The sequence below is a fragment of the Magallana gigas genome, chromosome 1 (assembly GCF_963853765.1).
Source record: "Magallana gigas chromosome 1, xbMagGiga1.1, whole genome shotgun sequence".
NCBI lineage: Eukaryota > Metazoa > Mollusca > Bivalvia > Ostreida > Ostreidae > Magallana > Magallana gigas.
This window is the reverse complement of record NC_088853.1, coordinates 2,769,734-2,791,656: the sequence shown is the minus strand read 5'-3', so window position 1 is coordinate 2,791,656 and position 21,923 is coordinate 2,769,734. Positions and strand designations below refer to the sequence as shown.

At 37.2% G+C, this 21,923-nt stretch overlaps 1 protein-coding gene across 1 annotated transcript in view; it reads right to left on the bottom strand.

The window, feature by feature from the left end:
- LOC105324121 (uncharacterized) overlaps positions 1-21,378 on the bottom strand; it is a 52,975-nt gene extending 31,597 nt beyond the window's left edge. The window contains exons 1-3 of the mRNA XM_066076310.1: positions 21,231-21,378; positions 17,950-18,036; positions 17,557-17,638 (exon numbers count right to left, since the gene is read on the bottom strand). The gene's annotated coding sequence lies outside the window, so the exon portion shown is untranslated. The remainder of the gene's footprint in view (positions 1-17,556; positions 17,639-17,949; positions 18,037-21,230) is intronic.
- Positions 21,379-21,923: the final 545 nt, after the last annotated feature.

Here is a 21,923-nt window from a genome sequence, read left to right as displayed (position 1 = left end):
TGTACATTACCGGCCAATAGAGGCTATACATTACCGGCCAATAGAGACTATACATTACCAGTCAATAGAGACTATTCATTACCGGCCAATAGGGACTATACATTACCGGCCAATAGAGACTATACATTACCAGTCAATAGAGACTGTACATTACCGGCCAATAGAGACTGTACATTACCGGCCAATAGAGACTGTACATTACCGGCCAATAGAGACTGTACATTACCGGCCAATAGAGACTATACATTACCGGCCAATAGGGACTATACATTACCGGCCAATAGAGACTATACATTACCGGCCAATAGGGACTGTCCATTACCAGCCAATAGGGACTATACATTACCGGCCAATAGAGACTATACATTACCAGCCAATAGAGACTATACATTACCGGCCAATAGAGACTATACATTACCGGCCAATAGAGGGTATACATTACCGGCCAATAGCTATTCATTACCGGCCAATAGAGACTATACATTACCGGCCAATAGAGACTATACATTACCAGCCAATAGGGACTGTACATTACCAGTCAATAGAGACTATACATTACCAGTCAATAGAGACTATACATTACCGGTCAAGTAAGGGCTGTACATTACCGGCCAATAGAGACTATACATTACCGGCCAATAGAGACTATACATTACCGGCCAATAGGGATTGTACATTATCGGCCAATACTGACTGTACATTACCGGCCAATAGAGACTATACATTACCGGCCAATATAGACTATACATTACCGGCCAATAGAGGGTATACATTACCGGCCAATAGCTATTCATTACCGGCCAAAAGAGACTATACATTACCGGCCAATAGAGACTATACATTACCGGCCAATAGCGATTGTACATTACCGGCCAATAGGGACTGTACATTACCGGCCAATAGAGACTATACATTACCGGTCAATAGAGACTATACATTACCGGCCATTAGGGACTGTACATTACCGGCCAATAGAGACTGTACATTACCGGCCAATAGAGACTGAACATTACCGGCCAATAGAGACTATACATTACCGGCCATTAGGGACTGTACATTACCGGCCAATAGAGACTATACATTACCAGCAAAAAGAGACTATACATTACCGGCCAATAGAGACTGTTAATTACCGACCAATAGAGACTGTACATTACCGGCCAATAGAGACTGAACATTACCGGCCAATAGAGACTATACATTACCGGCCATTAGGGACTGTACATTACCGGCCAATAGAGACTATACATTACCAGCAAAAAGAGACTATACATTACCGGCCAATAGAGACTGTACATTACCGACCAATAGAGACTGTACATTACCGGCCAATAGAGACTATACGTTACCGGCCATTAGGGACTGTACATTACCGGCCAATAGAGACTATACATTACCGGCCAATAGATACTATACGTTACCGGCCATTAGGGACTGTACATTACCGGCCAATAGAGACTGTACATTACCGGCCAATAGACACTATACATTACCAGTTAATAGGGACTTTTCATTTGTTGTACATTTAAATGAAGAGAAGAAGTTAAAAAAAACAACCTATAAAAAGCAGTTAAATCTTTGGTATAAATGTATCTTAAAGAACACAAAGAACTATTATTGTCACAAGTGAAACGGTAGTAATTTTGTTTTAAACTGATTTAATCATGTAGGATGTAAGATGTATTGTTCCATAGGCAACATGTTAACATATAGGGAATCACTACTCTACAGTCCGGACTGAATTGTTGTAGACTTAGGGAACATGTCTACATATAGGGAATCACTATTCTATAGTACGTACTGAATTGTTATAGACTTAGGGAACATGTTTACATATAGGGAATCACTACTCTACAGTCCGGACATAATTGTTGTAGACTTAGGAAACATGTTTACATATAGGGATTCACTACTCTACAGTAAGTATTGAATTGTTGTAGACATAGGGAACATGTTTACATATAGTGAAACACTACTCTACAGTAGGAACTGAATTGTTGTAGACCTAGGGAACACGTCTACATATAGAGAATCACTACTCTACAGTATGTACTGAATTGTTATAGACATAGGGAACATGTTTACATACAGGAAATCACTACTCTACAGTACGTACTGAATTATTGTAGACTTAGGGAACATGTTTACATATAGGGAATGTTGACTCTACAGTACCTACTGAAGTGTTGTAACACAGGGAACATGTTTACATATAGGGAATCACTACTCTACAGTACGTACTGAAGTGTTGTAGACTTAGGGAACGCGTTTACATATAGAGAATCACTACTCTACAGTACGTACTGAATTGTATTAGACTTAGGGAATATGTTTACATAAAGGGAATCACTACTCTACAGTACAGACTGAATTGTTGTAGACATAGGCAACATGTTTACATATAGGGAATCACTACTCTACAGTAAGTACTGAATTGTTGTAGACATAGGCAACATGTTTACATATAGGGAAACACTACTTTACAGTAAGTACTGAATTGTTGTACACACAGGGAACATGTTTACATATAGGGATTCACTACTCTACAGTACGGACTGAATTGTTGTAGACATAGGGAACATGTTAACATATAGGGAAACACTACTCTACAGTAGGAACTGAATTGTTGTAGACATAGGCAACATGGTTACATATAGGGAAACACTACTCTAGAGTACGTACTGAATTGTTGTAGACTTAGGGAACATGTTGAGATATAGGGAATCACTTCTCTACAGTATGTACTGAATTGTTGTAGACATAGGGAACATGTTAACATAAAGGAAATCACTACTCTACAGTGCAAACGGAATTGTTGTAGACATAGTGAACATGGTTACATATAGGGAAACACTACTCTACAGTACGTACTGAAGTGTTGTAGACATAGGGAACATGTTTACATATAGGGAAACACTACTCTACAGTAAGTGCTGAATTGTTGTAGACTTAGTGAACATGTTTACATATAGGGAATCACTACTCTACAGTACGTACTGAAGTGTTTTAGACTTAGGGATCATGTTTAAATATAGGGAATCACTACTCTACAGTACGTACTGAATTGCTATAGATATAGGAAACATGTTAACATATAGTGAATCACTACTCTACAGTACGGACTGAATTGTTGTACACACAGGGAACATGTTTACATATAGGGAATCACTACTCTACAGTACGGACTGATTTGTTTTAGACATAGGGAACATGTTTACATATAGGGAATCACTGCTCTACAGAACGTACTGAATTGTTGTAACATAGGGAACATGTTGTAACATGTTTACATAATGGGAATCACTATTCTACAGTACGGACTGAATTGTTGTAGAGATAGGGAATATGTTTACATATAGGGATCTACTACTCTACAGTACGGACTGAATTGTTGTAGACATAGGGAACATGTTTACATATAGGGAATCACTGCTCTACAGTACGGACTGAATTGTTTTAGACATAGGGAACATGTTTACATATAGGGAATCACTGCTCTACAGAACGTACTGAATTGTTGTAACATAGGGAACATGTTGTAACATAGGAAAACACTACTCTACAGTACGTACTGAATTGTTGTAGACATAGGGAACATGTTTACATATAGGGATCGACTACTCTATAGTACGTACTGAATTGTTGTAGACATAGGGAACATGTTTACATATAGGGAATCACTACTCTACAGTGCGTACTGAATTGTTGTACACACAGGGAACATGTTTACATATAGGGAATCACTACTCTACAGTACGGACTGAATTGTTTTAGACATAGGGAACATGTTTACATATAGGGAATCACTGCTCTACAGAACGTACTGAATTGTTGTAACATAGGGAACATGTTGTAACATAGGGAAACACTACTCTACAGTACGTACTGAATTGTTGTAGACATAGGGAACATGTTTATATATAGGGATCGACTACTCTATAGTACGTACTGAATTGTTGTAGACATAGGGAACATGTTTACATATAGGGAATCACTACTCTACAGTACGGACTGAATTGTTGTAGAGATAGGGAATATGTTTACATATAGGGATCTACTACTCTACAATACGGACTGAATTGTTGTAGACATAGGGAACATGTTTACATATAGGGAATCACTGCTCTACAGAACGTACTGAATTGTTGTAACATAGGGAACATGTTGTAACATAGGGAAACACTACTCTACAGTACGTACTGAATTGTTGTAGACATAGGGAACATGTTTACATATAGGGATCGACTACTCTATAGTACGTACTGAATTGTTGTAGACATAGGGAACATGTTTACATATAGGGAATCACTACTCTACAGTGCGTACTGAATTGTTGTACACACAGGGAACATGTTTACATATAGGGAATCACTACTCTACAGTCCGGACATAATTGTTGTAGACTTAGGAAACATGTTTACATATAGGGATTCACTACTCTACAGTAAGTATTGAATTGTTGTAGACATAGGGAACATGTTAACATATAGTGAAACACTACTCTACAGTAGGAACTGAATTGTTGTAGACCTAGGGAACATGTCTACATATAGAGAATCACTACTCTACAGTATGTACTGAATTGTTATAGACATAGGGAACATGTTTACATACAGGAAATCACTACTCTACAGTACGTACTGAATTATTGTAGACTTAGGGAACATGTTTACATATAGGGAATGTTGACTCTACAGTACCTACTGAAGTGTTGTAACACAGGGAACATGTTTACATATAGGGAATCACTACTCTACAGTACGTACTGAAGTGTTGTAGACTTAGGGAACGCGTTTACATATAGAGAATCACTACTCTACAGTACGTACTGAATTGTATTAGACTTAGGGAATATGTTTACATAAAGGGAATCACTACTCTACAGTACAGACTGAATTGTTGTAGACATAGGCAACATGTTTACATATAGGGAATCACTACTCTACAGTAAGTACTGAATTGTTGTAGACATAGGCAACATGTTTACATATAGGGAAACACTACTCTACAGTAAGTACTGAATTGTTGTACACACAGGGAACATGTTTACATATAGGGATTCACTACTCTACAGTACGGACTGAATTGTTGTAGACATAGGGAACATGTTAACATATAGGGAAACACTACTCTACAGTAGGAACTGAATTGTTGTAGACATAGGCAACATGGTTACATATAGGGAAACACTACTCTAGAGTACGTACTGAATTGTTGTTGACTTAGGGAACATGTTGACATATAGGGAATCACTTCTCTACAGTATGTACTGAATTGTTGTAGACATAGGGAACATGTTAACATAAAGGAAATCACTACTCTACAGTGCAAACGGAATTGTTGTAGACATAGTGAACATGGTTACATATAGGGAAACACTACTCTACAGTACGTACTGAAGTGTTGTAGACATAGGGAACATGTTTACATATAGGGAAACACTACTCTACAGTAAGTGCTGAATTGTTGTAGATTTAGTGAACATGTTGTAACATAGGGAAACACTACTCTACAGTACGTACTGAAGTGTTGTAGACTTAGGGAACATGTTTACATATAGGGAATCACTACTCTACAGTACGGACTGAATTGTTGTAGACTTACGGAACATGTTTACATATAGGGAATCACTACTCTACAGTACGGACTGAATTGTTGTAGACATAGGGAACATGTTTACATACAGGGAATCACTACTCAACAGTACGGACTGAATTGTTTTAGACTTAGGGAACATGTTTGCATATAGAGAATCACTTCTCTACAGTACGTACTGAATTGTTGTAGACTTAGGAACATTTTTAGATATAGGGAATCACTACTCTACAGTATCAACTGAATTGTTTTAGACTTAGGGATCATGTTTAAATATAGGGAATCACTACTCTACAGTACGTACTGAATTGCTATAGATATAGGAAACATGTTAACATATAGTGAATCACTACTCTACAGTACGGACTGAATTGTTGTACACACAGGGAACATGTTTACATATAGGGAATCACTACTCTACAGTACGGACTGATTTGTTTTAGACATAGGGAACATGTTTACATATAGGGAATCACTGCTCTACAGAACGTACTGAATTGTTGTAACATAGGGAACATGTTGTAACATGTTTACATAATGGGAATCACTATTCTACAGTACGGACTGAATTGTTGTAGAGATAGGGAATATGTTTACATATAGGGATCTACTACTCTACAGTACGGACTGAATTGTTGTAGACATAGGGAACATGTTTACATATAGGGAATCACTGCTCTACAGTACGGACTGAATTGTTTTAGACATAGGGAACATGTTTACATATAGTGAATCACTGCTCTACAGAACGTACTGAATTGTTGTAACATAGGGAACATGTTGTAACATAGGGAAACACTACTCTACAGTACGTACTGAATTGTTGTAGACATAGGGAACATGTTTACATATAGGGATCGACTACTCTATAGTACGTACTGAATTGTTGTACACACAGGGAACATGTTTACATATAGGGAATCACTACTCTACAGTACGGACTGAATTGTTTTAGACATAGGGAACATGTTTACATATAGGGAATCACTGCTCTACAGAACGTACTGAATTGTTGTAACATAGGGAACATGTTGTAACATAGGGAAACACTACTCTACAGTACGTACTAAATTGTTGTAGACATAGGGAACATGTTTATATATAGGGATCGACTACTCTATAGTACGTACTGAATTGTTGTAGACATAGGGTACATGTTTACATATAGGGAATCACTACTCTACAGTACGGACTGAATTGTTGTAGAGATAGGGAATATGTTTACATATAGGGATCTACTACTCTATAGTACGTACTGAATTGTTGTACACACAGGGAACATGTTTACATATAGGGAATCACTACTCTACAGTACGGACTGAATTGTTTTAGACATAGGGAACATGTTTACATATAGGGAATCACTGCTCTACAGAACGTACTGAATTGTTGTAACATAGGGAACATGTTGTAACATAGGGAAACACTACCCTACAGTACGTACTGAATTGTTGTAGACATAGGGAACATGTTTACATATAGGGATCGACTACTCTATAGTACGTACTGAATTGTTGTACACACAGGGAACATGTTTACATATAGGGAATCACTACTCTACAGTACGGACTGAATTGTTTTAGACATAGGGAACATGTTTACATATAGGGAATCACTGCTCTACAGAACGTACTGAATTGTTGTAACATAGGGAACATGTTGTAACATAGGGAAACACTACTCTACAGTACGTACTGAATTGTTGTAGACATAGGGAACATGTTTATATATAGGGATCGACTACTCTATAGTACGTACTGAATTGTTGTAGACATAGGGAACATGTTTACATATAGGGAATCACTACTCTACAGTACGGACTGAATTGTTGTAGAGATAGGGAATATGTTTACATATAGGGATCTACTACTCTACAATACGGACTGAATTGTTGTAGACATAGGGAACATGTTTATATATAGGGATCGACTACTCTATAGTACGTACTGAATTGTTGTAGACATAGGGAACATGTTTACATATAGGGAATCACTACTCTACAGTACGGACTGAATTGTTGTAGAGATAGGGAATATGTTTACATATAGGGATCTACTACTCTACAGTACGGACTGAATTGTTGTAGACAGTTTCAACTGAGTAGGAAATAAACACTCTCAGTGAATGCCTATAGACTATTATCTACAGTCTTATTGGGAAATGTATGCAAAAATGAGAAAATATACATGTCTTACCTTTCTTATAGCTTTCCTAAATTCATTTTCATGTCCTGATATCACGTTCTAAAAGAACTGTCTAAAAGGTATGACTATATAACGTGTTGTTACTAAGCGAAGCGGAGAACATAATGTGATTTTCTTCTATATGCTTCATTCATATCTTGCAAGCTGTTTTATTCAGAGCGAACCGTCATTGTTTTGTATGAGATTTAAACACTCTAAAAGAGTAGATAATGAATGGGGATTTAAAGGTATTTCAACAATACACGTACCATGGACCTTAATATATTAATGTTGTTATGGGGATAAGACAACATTTATCACACACACAGATCTATTCAGTCAAAACAAATAAATCCTAAAATTTACTGTGAATTAAAAAACCCAGCGTTGAATGTCGCCAACTAAAATCAATTTCAACACAGTTAACGTCCGCGACATCGATGTCGATGGCTTTAATTCAGTGTGTAGTAAACACTGTAGTAAAAAGTAAGATACATCTACAACTAAACAAACACATCATGTCCTAAACCCTTGGTACCACCGTCAGAGGTAATTGTCAATTCTCCCGTTATGTAGTATAAAGTAAGATACAACTACAACTAAATAGATACATCATGTCCTAAACCCATGGTACCAAATACAGATATGATTGTCAATTCCACACTTTACGGATGAGAGGGCATACGTAAAAAATTAACAAATTTCTTGAATAAAGAAATTAATTTAACAATATGTCTATTGAAAGACGTATCAAACAGAAACTTTTTGATAGTTAATATATAAACCAAATATCAATAGAATCTTAGATCCTTCATTTTGACCATTTGTATGCACTCGTTTCAAGTTTTAAAAAATAAATTCAAATTAGATGATGTTTTGAACACTAATAAAATTATCGATTCACAAACAGTTTACCAGAGACCACCGTGATGTGAAAATTAAAGGAAGCGCTTTTTAGGACACCAAACATTGTTATTGTGTTCCGCCAAAGAAGAGGAACCGAAGGTTTAAGTGAGATTTTCTGATCACGTCTGTCGGTCTGTCCGTCGGTCTCTAAACTTTTCACAGTTTTGACTATTCCTCTAGAACCACTTGCCCGTATTAAACTAATCTTTGTACAAGGTATCCTCATGGAAAAGAAATTCCAAATTGTTAAAATAAAGATCAAACCCCTTTTTAAAAGGGAATAATTGCGAAACATTGAAATTAGGATGCGTGTCTTACGAAATCATTCTTCCTTAATGCCAAAATTTACAATAAAACTTGTACATATAATAGAGATTCTCAATTGTTAATTCCTGACCCCGGACCAATAATGGGGCCCCTAGAGGGATTCAAGGTTAGCATAAACATATACAGAAAAAATGTAAAAAAAAAAAAATAATCTTCTCCTCAAGATCTACAATGTTACAATTTAAGAGATTACTTTGCAAGCATCTTAAAATAATGTAGATTTTGAATTGTTAGAATCGTGACCCGAACCCAAATTTTGGCTTCAAAAAGAGTTTAAAGTTTAACTAACTTGGTAGAAATATATTGGGAAAATGTTGAGAAACTGATATAGAATAATACAAAAAACTGTTGTTATGGTGAGTCATGTGGCCCATGGGCCCCTTGTTAAATTATCCTAAAATTCCACAACTAATGTGTGATTCAATGATCTAGGTTCCCCCTGTAACAATTACCAAGGTTACTGTGATATGTTTTCCCGTTGCCGTGGCGTTGATATTGAAGGACCATTACAACGACTGAAGATCTTGAAATTTAACGAAAAAACGCTGGCCAATATAAAGAACTTGATTATTGTAAGTCATGCTGAATTATTGTAAACCATGCTGTATTCATTTTAGTCAGACTGGATTATTGTAAGTCATGCTGGATTATTGTAAGTCATGATTATTGTAAGTCATGCTGAATTATTGTAAGTCAGAATGGATTATTGTAAGTCATGATTATTGTAAGTCAGGCTAGATCAGTCAAACTGAATTATTGTAAGGCATTCTGGGTTATTGTAATTCAAACTGGATTATTGTAAGTCGGGCTGGACTATTGTAAGTCATGCTGGATTATTGTTTGTCATCTTGGATTATTGTACGTCATACTGAGTTTTTGAATGGTAACACTAAATAAAATTACCTTCCCTCGGACTGAAATGTGACACTTTCATTGGTTTAAACATAGCACGTGATTGCCTCTTATATCTCTATGTTTGTTTGATCAGAATTAATATTCGGCAATATGACTGTTATTTGCTGATGCTAAGCCTCCTAATTTGAACATTTCATATTATCTAATACAGAAACCGCATATCGTAAGTTCTTTTGTAGTTAATCAAGAAATTACCTAATAAGTAAGTAAAAATATCTGGCCAATATTCACAAGAACTAGACAATTGTAGGGAGAAAGTGAAAAAAACCATTCTGACCAATATCAATAGCTGAATTATTGTAAGATAATACGTTAACTTAATCTTCTGTGTCATATGCAATATAGTGAGAATGTTATTTGTGAATAAATGTGTCACTTAATAGTCCGCGGGAAAAAAAGACACTAATTAGCTTCGCCTCACCACCTATGAGATTGATCAACCCGATATATTTCTGTAGTCAGTCAGTAACAATACTACTGAGTAAAAATGTCTGGATAATATGAACAAGAACTGGACAATTATACGTAACAGTAAAATAAAATGATGTCTAATATCAAAAACTGAGTTATTGTAAGATAAAAGGTTTATCTTCTGTGTCATAAGCAATATGGTTAGTATATTGATGGTTGATCTATTGATGACATGATATATAAATATAAAGATGTAATGTTGTAGAAAATATTGGTGGGCTGTCATACCGATGGCTATAGGACTTATCCTGTTTATGGGGGTATCATTGAGCCTTCATCGAGGGCTTGGTCGTCAGCAATCGTCTTGGTACAAAAGAAGGACGGATCCAAAAGATTCTGTTTAGACTATAGGCGGTTAAATAGTGTGACGATGAAAGACGCCTATCCCTTACCCCGCATCGATGAGTCACTCAATCAGTTAAATGGTTCCAAGTGGTTCAGTACTCTCGATCTGAACGCAGGGTACTGACAAGTTGAGCTGGACCCAAATGACAAGCCTAAGACAGCCTTCGTGACCCGGCAAGGTTTGTTTGAGTTCAATGTGATGCCGTTTGGGCTCTGCAATGCCCCGGCAACATTCGAACGTCTGATGGAGACGGTGTTGTCAGGCTTACAATGGCAAGTATGCCTCATCTATTTGGATGATGTCATTGTGTATGGGAAAACATTTGAAGAAATGTTACATAACCTGGTCTTTGAGAAGCTAAGAGCAGCTGGTTTGAAGCTAAAGGCCAGGAAATGCACGCTGTTTTCAAAACAAGTCAAATACCTGGGAGATGTTATATCTGAAGAAGGGGTTGAGACGGATGTGGAAAAGGTTGAAGCCGTTAGGAAGTGGCCAGAACCAGTAAACAAGACGCAAGTAAGGTCCTTTATTGGCCTTTGCAGCTATTATAGAAAGTTCATTGCAAACTTTGCTGAAATAGCTCGCCCTCTGCATCGACTGACAGAAGCATCAGTTGCTTTCAAATGGACTTATGAATGCCAGGTAGCATTTGATGCATTGAAGGCAAAGCTTACCTCAGCACCTATCCTCACTCATCTCGATTTCAGTAAATCCTTCATCCTTGATACCGATGCGAGCCAAAATGCGATCGGTGCAGCCTTGTCACAGATCCAAAATGGACAAGAGAGGGTAGTAGCTTATGCCAGTAAGGTCTTCAGCAAGACGGAGAGAAGGTACTGTGTAACTAGGAAGGAACTCTTCGCAGTAGTGACGTTTATAAAACATTTCAGGCATTTCTTGTATGGACGCAAGTTTCTTGTTAGGACGGATCACAGTTCCGTCCGGTGGTTGCTTAGGTTTAAGGATCCGGAATGGCAATTTGCTCGATGGCTAGAGGTGATTTCGCCATATGATATGGAAATCGAGCATCGAGCGGGGCGATTACATGGAAATGCAGATGGGCTAAGTAGAGTTCCTTGTACCCAATGCGGATATTTTGATGATTGGGAGAAAGCAGATGTGCCTGAGGACTATGCCAGGACATTAAAGCATGAAGTCAAAAACACGAGCACTGCTGAATCGAAAACACTTCTAGAAATGCAAGATGAGAGTCGGGATATAAGACTTGTGAAGGATTGGATGGAGGATGGTTAGCGTCCAGACTACAGCGAAATCACTGCTGAAAGTTATATGGTCAAGTCATTGTGGGCTCAATGGAGTAGATTGGTCCTGAAGAATGAATTGCTTTGTCGTATGTGGGAAGTTGAAGAAAGCAACAATACGACATACCAAATTGTTATGCCGCTCTCACAGCGAAGAGTTATCTTGCAGCATATTCACGATTCCAACACCTCTGGTCATATTGGGGTGACCGAGACATTGAACAAGATTAGGCAAGCTTATTACTGGCCAGGGTTGCAAAGCGATGTCCGGAGTTATGTTGCTGGATGTGACCTATGTGCACGGAGAAAAGCTTCACTCAAGACAAAAAGAGGTCCAATGCAGCCTTTGTAAGTTGGTTACCCAATGGAGAGGATAGCAACAGATATCCTTGGGGAGTTCCCAGTCACAGATAAAGGGAATCGCTACATACTGGTGGTGTCAGATTACTTCACCAAATGGACAGAGGCCTTCCCAATGCCGAACATGGAGGCTCAAACTGTAGCAAGACTAATTGTAGAAGAAGTAATTTGTAGGTTTGGAGTCCCTGTCTTAATACACTCCGACCAAGGCCGCCAGTATGAGAGTCTCTTATTCAGGGAGATGTGCCACCATTTGCAAATCCGAAAAACAAGAACCACACCATACCATCCCCAGTCTGATGGTATGGTAGAAAGGTTCAACAAAACCTTAGCTACCATGCTAAGTAACTATGTAGACGATAATCATCGGGACTGGGATGAATGCATACCTTTTGTAATGATGGCATATAGAGCGTTCCAGCATGAATCAACAGGATTCACACCAAACATGCTAATGCTGGGTAGAGAGTCTACCACCCCGTTAGATATCGTGTATGATATGCCCTCATCTTGGAAACAGGTACCAAAGCATGACTGGGTCTTGGTTCTGTTTGATCGGATGGAACGGGCTCACCTATTGGTGAGGCGACATTCGGAGGGAGCGATTCTACGACAAAAACACTATCAGAACAAGAAGATGTCCTATGAACAATTCAAAAATGGGGACTCAGTTTATGTGTACTTTCCCCAAAGGAAAACTGGTTGTTCACCAAAGTTGACATCGTATTGGCGAGGACCATTCCAGGTCCTGGCAAAGATCTCCGAAGTCCTATACAAGGTCAACTGTGGGCGCAATGGAAAAGAACAAATGGTTCATTGCGACAGGATGAAAGTCTGTAAAGCTCAAGTACTCAGAGGCGAGGATATCGAGCCAGAGTCAATTGACTCTCCAAATGTTGAACTAAATGTGGAAGAACAGGATGATGACTTTGGTTCATCCTACAAAAATGTTGAAGTCACAGACGAGTTGGTTGCTGAGAGCCGACCAAGACACGAAAGGCGTACTCCAACTTGGTTACAAGATTATGTGCAGGACTTGAACCTGAATTTCAGAATTATATATGTCATAAATTCTTGATCACAGAGCATGTATATCCATAATAGGGCCAGTAGTCCTGCTATTGTTTTGTTTTAACTTGTTGCATAAAAAAAGAGAGAGAACATTGTGGAAAGAGAGAGAGGAGTTTTACAATTTGTAAGAAAGTTGAATTTTGAAACTTTGTACAGAACTGTTCAGACAGATAGTCTTTAATTCAAGATTTTTCTTGACCTTATGTTATTTGTTGTATGTTTTGAAGACTGGAAGGGTGAACTTAGTTAAAGTTTCATTTGGTTCAGATAAGTTTATCCATGCATCTATCATTTCATAATTGTTTTCATATTTCATGTTTTCTCCTCATTAAATTCTATGTCATCAGCGTTTGATTGTTTTATCCTGCGAGGGCGCATGAGTAATAGAGGCGTGGGTAATGTGACGATTAAAGATCGGGTTCGGAAGAGTCGGGCTCGAAATGTATCAAGCTATTACGTAAACCGGACTTTATCGTTATGTATAATGATAGCTCCCGAGGGTAGTTCGGGTGCGTATTAGTATATAAGGCGCTGCTTAGCTAAAAATCGACAGTTTGCAGTGGAAGCTCCAAGTGGGAACATCGAAGCAGAAGCGGCGAGGTTATAAAGTTACCCTGGTATTAAGTATACTGTGTCTAGTATACTGGTTAATAGGGGAATTGTATTTAATTCAATTAATTATATTATTTCCACAATTTCTATTGAGATCTGTCTGTGTACAGGACAGATCTCTGGATCGGGACACATCCGAGACCCGCTCGCATAGGACAGGTGCCTACGGATACATACCTGCCCGGACACATACCCAGTCGCCCAAATTACATTTGTATGCCTTTTTAAATTAAGGATAGATAATCCTAAGACTAAATATCTGTATATACTGACTGGTACTTGTTAACAAATCATTTTAGTAATTATTGCTTGATCGGTTTTTATATACATATATAAACATAAAATCATTTTCTTAAATCATTGTCTTGATTACGGATCTACCCAAATCTACGGACCCAAAAACGTTACTAATGGAATACGGTGATTTAGGACTATCGAACGAAGAGTCAGTTTCATTATTTTACTTCCTTACTAAACAAAGCGATAGAAATACAGAGTTGTTTAATCATAAAAACATAACGGGACTTACTCAGAAACTTGCAAAAAAAAAACCCACCACGGTGAGCAGTGCTGCGCATGTGGCAGAGACCGGACCAGCATTTGAATTTAAGCACGAGTGGCGAGGTCCCAAAAGTTGGCTGAATTTGAAGAACTGTTTCAGGAGGGAAATTTAGCGAAGGCCGCGCTCGTTATTGACGAGGAAAAAGCCGTTTACAACAAAGAAACAAAGTCCTTAGATGGACTACCCCACCTGGTAAAAGTCACTCAAATCAGAAGTAAATTTTTAATTACGAAAGATATGATGATAAATAAACTGTACGTATATGTCAAATAAGCGAAAAAAATGTGGGTGGGGATATTTTGTTTAGCGGGTGGGGGATCCAATGCCTTCTCAGGGTGGAGGTAGCTTTGCTTTACTTATTTAATAAGGTTCAGTGGGTTTTTTTTCAGGGGAAAGATACGCAACCACTCCACCTGTAGACCCGCGCATGAAATGTATTGCATGAAGAATTCTTTTAAAAGTAAGATGGAAATTAAGTGTTTAAACAGTTGTACCCTGCTGCATGTAAGTGTACGTGTCCCTGACAATACGTTATTTCTTGCATTGCATCTTATGTAGAATAAAGTGCATATATTTATTGATATTTTGAAATTATGATCGATTACTTCAACCATGCCATCATTTAAAGATCTAGGTCAGTTCCTGACTTTGAGCTTTGGAGGACCTTTATCGTGCCAGCGCCTACTAAGACATGTCCTTCACTTCCTATAGTAAGCTTAAGCCACCAAGGAAATAGATATGATAGTTGATTTTTCTAAAATTATGGTTAAATACGCCCCCCATGCGCTAATCTAGAGGGGGTCAGGGGTACGGACCCCCCTCCAGCCCTTGCAAAATTCAAATTTCTTTAAATTACTAAAGAAATTGCCAGAAATATGTCTCAACCCCCCCCCCCCCCCCGGCTAACTCAAATATCCGTCGGACCCCACCCCCCCCCCCCCACTCCCGGGGATGTTTTTTGGATCAGCACATGCCCCCTCCACTTTCAGAAACAATGCTAAGTAATATATCCTAGAGTTCCTTGATGTATCTGATCATCATTTTTTTGTATATTCTTGTTGTAAATTATTCACGAAAAGGTCTTTATATACACTTCAATCTGCGTTAGAAGGGAGACAACTCAGATTATCAACCTCTTCAAAAAGGCAAACACAACACAGAGATACTTTATAACAAAAACAAAAACTTACAATTTGCACAACAATATTGATGTGATACGGTTTAAACAAATGTTAATACTCCATATTATACATGCTTTTTTTTTAATTTACCAACAGTTAAGGATTTATTTTAGGAAAAAATCCAGAGACAAGCAATTTAAAAAAAGCAAAAAATAAAAAGGTAACTTTCCAAATTCCGGAAAATCCTAAACCGTCGGAGGGGGGGGGGGGGGTAGTATACCTTCAACTTCAGTTTCAAGAATATTTCCTTACTTTTAACTCTCATTTTTACATGATCCCATGAAAGTGGGGGGGGGGAGGGGGCAACTCCATCCTAATTCAATTTTTGTATGTAAATTTAAGAAAAATCTTTGTTGCACAAAAAAGTGGGGCCCAACCTGCCCCCCCCCCCCCCCCCGCCCATCGATGCTACGTGCCTGAACAACTAGCAAGTAAACTTTTTCTTATTTATATGTATTGTTAGAATGTATATCTATAATCTAAAACTGGGTTTTTCATGATTGAGCCCAATTAGTGCCAACTATAGGAATACCTTAAAAGAAATAACAAGCCGTTGAATCAAACTATCGTCCCTACTAATGGAAAATCGACGCCTTGATATTTGTATTCAGAAGTTTCTGTTAGCATTTATATCAAAAACCTAAGAAGTCCGAAAAAGATAACTCTTCATTTTCAGATCGTTTTTTTTAATTTTTGTTTATATCTTATTTCTGTTTATTCTTTGAGGCTTTCCAGAAATACTTGACAGGCTTTCACTGATTTGGAACTTTTCATTTTCGAGTCCACAAATACACGGCCTTTAATCAATTTCTGATCACTGATTGCAATACAGAACAACAGGAGAATGTGCATCAATTGTTTAAATGGAAGTCGAGGTCGCCGTGAACACTTTCATTAGCCACTACCGACACATTTAGGATCAGACGATGGTAATTAAAGACAATGAAATGCTTTCTTTTGTTATTTAATATGATTATATGAAGGAAGCGATCATTGCAGAAAAAATAACATAACCTGCTAACGGATTTCCTGAAATATTTGAACAAAACGAAATCAACCATTCGTGATAGAAAGACCTCATTATTGTTCTGTCCTTTCTGATATGTTTCATTTTATCAAATCAAATATACAACATGACTACTTTGTTATGTTGTATATTTGATTTGATAAAATGAAATATATCAGAAAGGACAGTTCTATGAACAATTCTACTAATAGTTGTTTTTAGAACATTTCATTTTTATGAAAAAACCCGAGAGACAAATATTCCGTTTTATTTGTAACTGATTCTTCTTACTGTTTTTAACCTATAGTAAGTGAAAGACTTTCAGAAGATAATACCACATTACCGGCATATATTATCACACTTTCTACATGTGTATGTTTTTAATTTAAACAGTTACACAAGATAATACCACATTACCGGCATACATTATCACACTTTTTACATGTGTATGTCTTTAATTTAAACAGTTACAAAAGATAAAACCCCATTACCGGCATATATTGACACACTTACTATGTATTTTACCAATATCCATCGTATTCTAAGGATGGAAACGCACACAGCAGATTCGTGAAAATTTGATTTCTTTTTGTAATGTGACGTTTGATTAAACATCCGTATAAAAATTACACGTGTATCTTATATACTGGGTTCTTATTAAATGGACACACTGGCTAGTTTTTATTTAGTTGCTTATATTTTAATTGACTGTGTAATCCCCGCTATATTTCTCTGAAGCTATGGACGCTGATTATTTACCTTCACTGCAATTGCGAACTGCCCATTGAACTATCAGGGGCAAGGTTAGGGTTAGGCTGATGGGCCTCGAATTGTTCAATATCTGAAAGAATAGACAGTTTTTATCTTATGACCATTACTTAGATAAACAATAAACTTTTTGGTTTTTGCAGTGGTCCTTTTGTCCACATTGCATTATGAAATGCATGCTCAATTATTCAGTCAGACAAAGTTATCTGTACAAATCACAGTAAACTGATGCGCTCAATCAGATGTATATACTATATTTGTATATTATAAGATTTCAAAGTCACATAAAGGTCCAATGGGCTGGGTGTAATTCGATAATGTATAACATTGTATGGTACTATACTTATGACATACACATGTCACTATGATAAAATATTTACTTACTTATTTACTTACTGCTCAGTGGTAAGCATAGTTCGATCCCGCCCATTGGTCATGTGTGTACAAACATTGGAAGAGGATCGTGTGATTCTGTTAAGGATTAATACGTGGATATATGAATGTCTGTTTTCATCTAAAAAAAATTCCGATCATCCAAATTTATACAAAAGGACGACGTTAATCAATCAAATTTATGTTGTTTTTTGTTTGTTAATTCGTGCAATAGGTTATTTTGATTTTGTCTTGGATACTCTGTGTAGTTTGTATGTGGAAGATGGTAAATTTCCGTGAGGTTGGAGGAACTACCAGTTGTGTTGTGTTACTGTGAGTTTGTGTTCATCCCAATTATCTGCAGCAGTCCAGTATGTTGGCTGTAGTCGTCTAATAAGTAGAAAAACTGACGACGCAACAATGTTTTAATTAGATGTATTTATTAGGAATGTAATTGATATCCCTTACATATATCTAACCAACCGTAGACAGAGAACAACAACAACGACGGGAGTCCCAAGCCGCCAATGTTCTTCTTTAGAATACACATACTATCGTAAGAATCGCCACGTGTCAATGTTGGTTAAACTTAAAAACCCGTACATTTAATTATTGAGTCACAGTACAGAGGACCACTAACATCAATGTGTGCAATGAGTAGAATCAAACAAATCTAAGTCTATGATCTCTCTGACAATGACAATTAACATTGACTCACCGACATGGACGATAGTGCGAGGGTAACAAATTAAAAATGCTTTGTAACAAGATGTTTAAACACCCTCCGAACGACACGACCGATTGTGTGATAGTAACAAGAGCTGTCTTTGTAACAAGCTGTTTTTGCGATTTTGTGACGAGCTTGGCTTTTAAATCAATAGATAAGGATTATATTACAATTCAGGTATAAACCTGTTCAAAAACAGACCTCATTGACTTTATTGTATTAGTTGTCGCAACAATATAAATTATTCAACGTAATTTGTGTTTAATAACATTAATTGAAATTCAAAAATTATAACTCCAATGCATCGTAATTTGTTCTTTGCATACAAGAGTGCAGCGTGAATTTATTATTTTTTTTATCAATAGCGGGGAATACGGACTGTATATTACCTTCAAGAGGGACTGTAGATTACCAGTCAAAAGGGATTGCTCGTTACCGGCGAATAGAGGATGTACATTACCGGCCAATAGGGACTCTACATTACCGGCCAATAGAGACTATACATTACCGGCCAATAGGGACTGTACATTACCGGCCAATAGAGACTATACATTACCGGCCAATAGAGACTATACATTACCGGCCAATAGGGACTTTACATTACCGGCCAATAGAGACTTTACATTACCGGCCAATAGAGACTATACATTACCGGCCAATAGAGACTGTACATTACCGGCCAATAACGACTATACATTACCGGCCAATAGAGACTATACATTACCGGCCAATAGGGACTGTACATTACCAGCCAATAGGGACTGTACATTACCGGCAAATAACGACTATACATTACCGGCCAATAGAGACTATACATTACCGGCCCATAGGGACTGTACATTACCGGCCAATAGAGACTTTACATTACCGGCCAATAGGGACTGTACATTACCAGTCAATAGAGACTATACATTACCGGCCAATAGAGACTATACATTACCGGCCAATAGGGACTGTACATTACCGGCCAATAGAGACTGTACATTACCGGCCAATAGAGACTATGCATTGCCGGCCAATAGGGGCTATACATTACCAGTTAATAGGGACTTTTTTATTTGTTGTGCATTTAAATGTAGAGAAGAAGTTAAAAAAACAACCTCTAAAAAGCAGTTAAATCTTTGGTATAAATGTATCTTAAAGAACACAAAAAACTATTCTTGTCACAAGTGAAACGGTCGTAATTTTGTTTTAAACTGATTTAATCATGTAGGATGTAAGATGTATTGTTCCATAGGCAACATGTTAACATATAGGGAATCACTACTCTACAGTCCGGACTGAATTGTTGTAGACTTAGGAAACATCATTACATATAGGGATTCACTACTCTACAGTAAGTATTGAATTGTTGTAGACATAGGGAACATGTTTACATATGGTGAAACACTACTCTACAGTAGGAACTGAATTGTTATAGACTTAGGGAACATGTCTACATATAGAGAATCACTACTCTACAACATGTAATGAATTGTTGTAGACATAGGGAACATGTTTACATACAGGAAATCACTACTCTACAGTACGTACTGAATTGTTGTAGACTTAGGGAACATGTTGACATATAGGGAATGTTGACTCTACTATACGCACTGAATTGTTTTAGACTTAGGGAACATGTTTACATATAGGGAATCACTACTCTACAGTGCGTACTGAATTGTTGTAGACACAGGGAACATGTTTACATATAGGGAATCACTACTCTATAGTACGTACTGAATTGTTGTAGACATATGGAACATGTTTACATATAGGGAATCACTACTCTACAGTACGGATTGAATTGTTTTAGACAAAGGGAACATGTTTACATATAGGGAATCACTACTCTACATTGCGTACTGAATTGTTGTAACATAGGCAACATGTTTACATATAGGGAATCACTACTCTACAGTACGGACTGAATTGTTGTAGACACAGGGAACATGTTTACATATAGGGAATCACTACTCTACAGTACCTACTGAAGTGTTGTAGACATAGGGAACATGTTTACATATAGGGAAACACTACTCTACGGTAAGTGCTGAATTGTTGTAACACAGGAGACATGTTTACATATAGGGAATCACTACTCTACAGTACGTACTGAAGTGTTTTAGACATAGGGAACATGTTTACATATAGGGAATCACTACACTACAGTGCGTACTGAATTGTTGTAGACATAGGGAATATGTTAACATATAGAGAATCACTACTCTACAGTACGGACTGAATTGTTTTAGACATAGGGAACATGTTTAAATATAGGGAATCACTGCTTTACAGAACGGACTGAATTGTTGTAACATAGGGAACATGTTGGAACATAGGGAAACACTACTCTACGGTAAGTGCTGAATTGTTGTAACACAGGAGACATGTTTACATATAGGGAATCACTACTCTACAGTACGTACTGAATTGTTGTAGACACAGGGAACATGTTTACATATAGGGATCTACTACTCTATAGTACGTACTGAAATAAACACTCTCAGTGAATGCCTATAGACTATTATCTACAGTCTTATAGGGAAATGTATGCAAAAATGAGAAAATATACATGTCTTACCTTTCTTATAGCTTTCCTAAAATCATTTTCATGTCTTGATATTACGTTCTAAAAGAACTGTCTAAAAGGTATGACTATATAACGTGTTGTTACTAAGCGAAGCAGAGAACATAATGTGATTTTCTTCTATATGCCTCATTTATATCTTGCAAGCCGTTTTATTCAGAGCGAACCGTCATTGTTTTGCATGAGATTTAAACACTCTAAAAGAGTATATAATGAATGGGGATTTAAAGGTATTTCAACAATACACGTACCATGGACCTTGATATATTAATGTTGTTATGGGGATAAGACAACATTTATCACACACACAGATCTATTCAGTCAAAACAAATAAATCCTAAAATTTACTGTGAAATAAAAAACCCAACGTGGAATGTCGCCAACAAAAATCAATTTCAAGACAATTAACGTCCGTAGCATCGATGTCCATGACTTTAATTCTGTGTGTAGTAAACACTGTAGAAAAAAGTAGGATACATCTACAACTAAACAAACACATCATGTCCTAAACCCTTGGTACCACAGACAGAGATGATTGTCAATTCTCCCGTTATGTAGTATACAGTAAGATACAACTACAACTAAACAAACACACCATGTCCTAAACCCTTGGTACCACAGACATAGGTGATTGTCAATTCTCCTGTTATGTAGTATACAGTAAGATACAACTACAACTAAACAAAC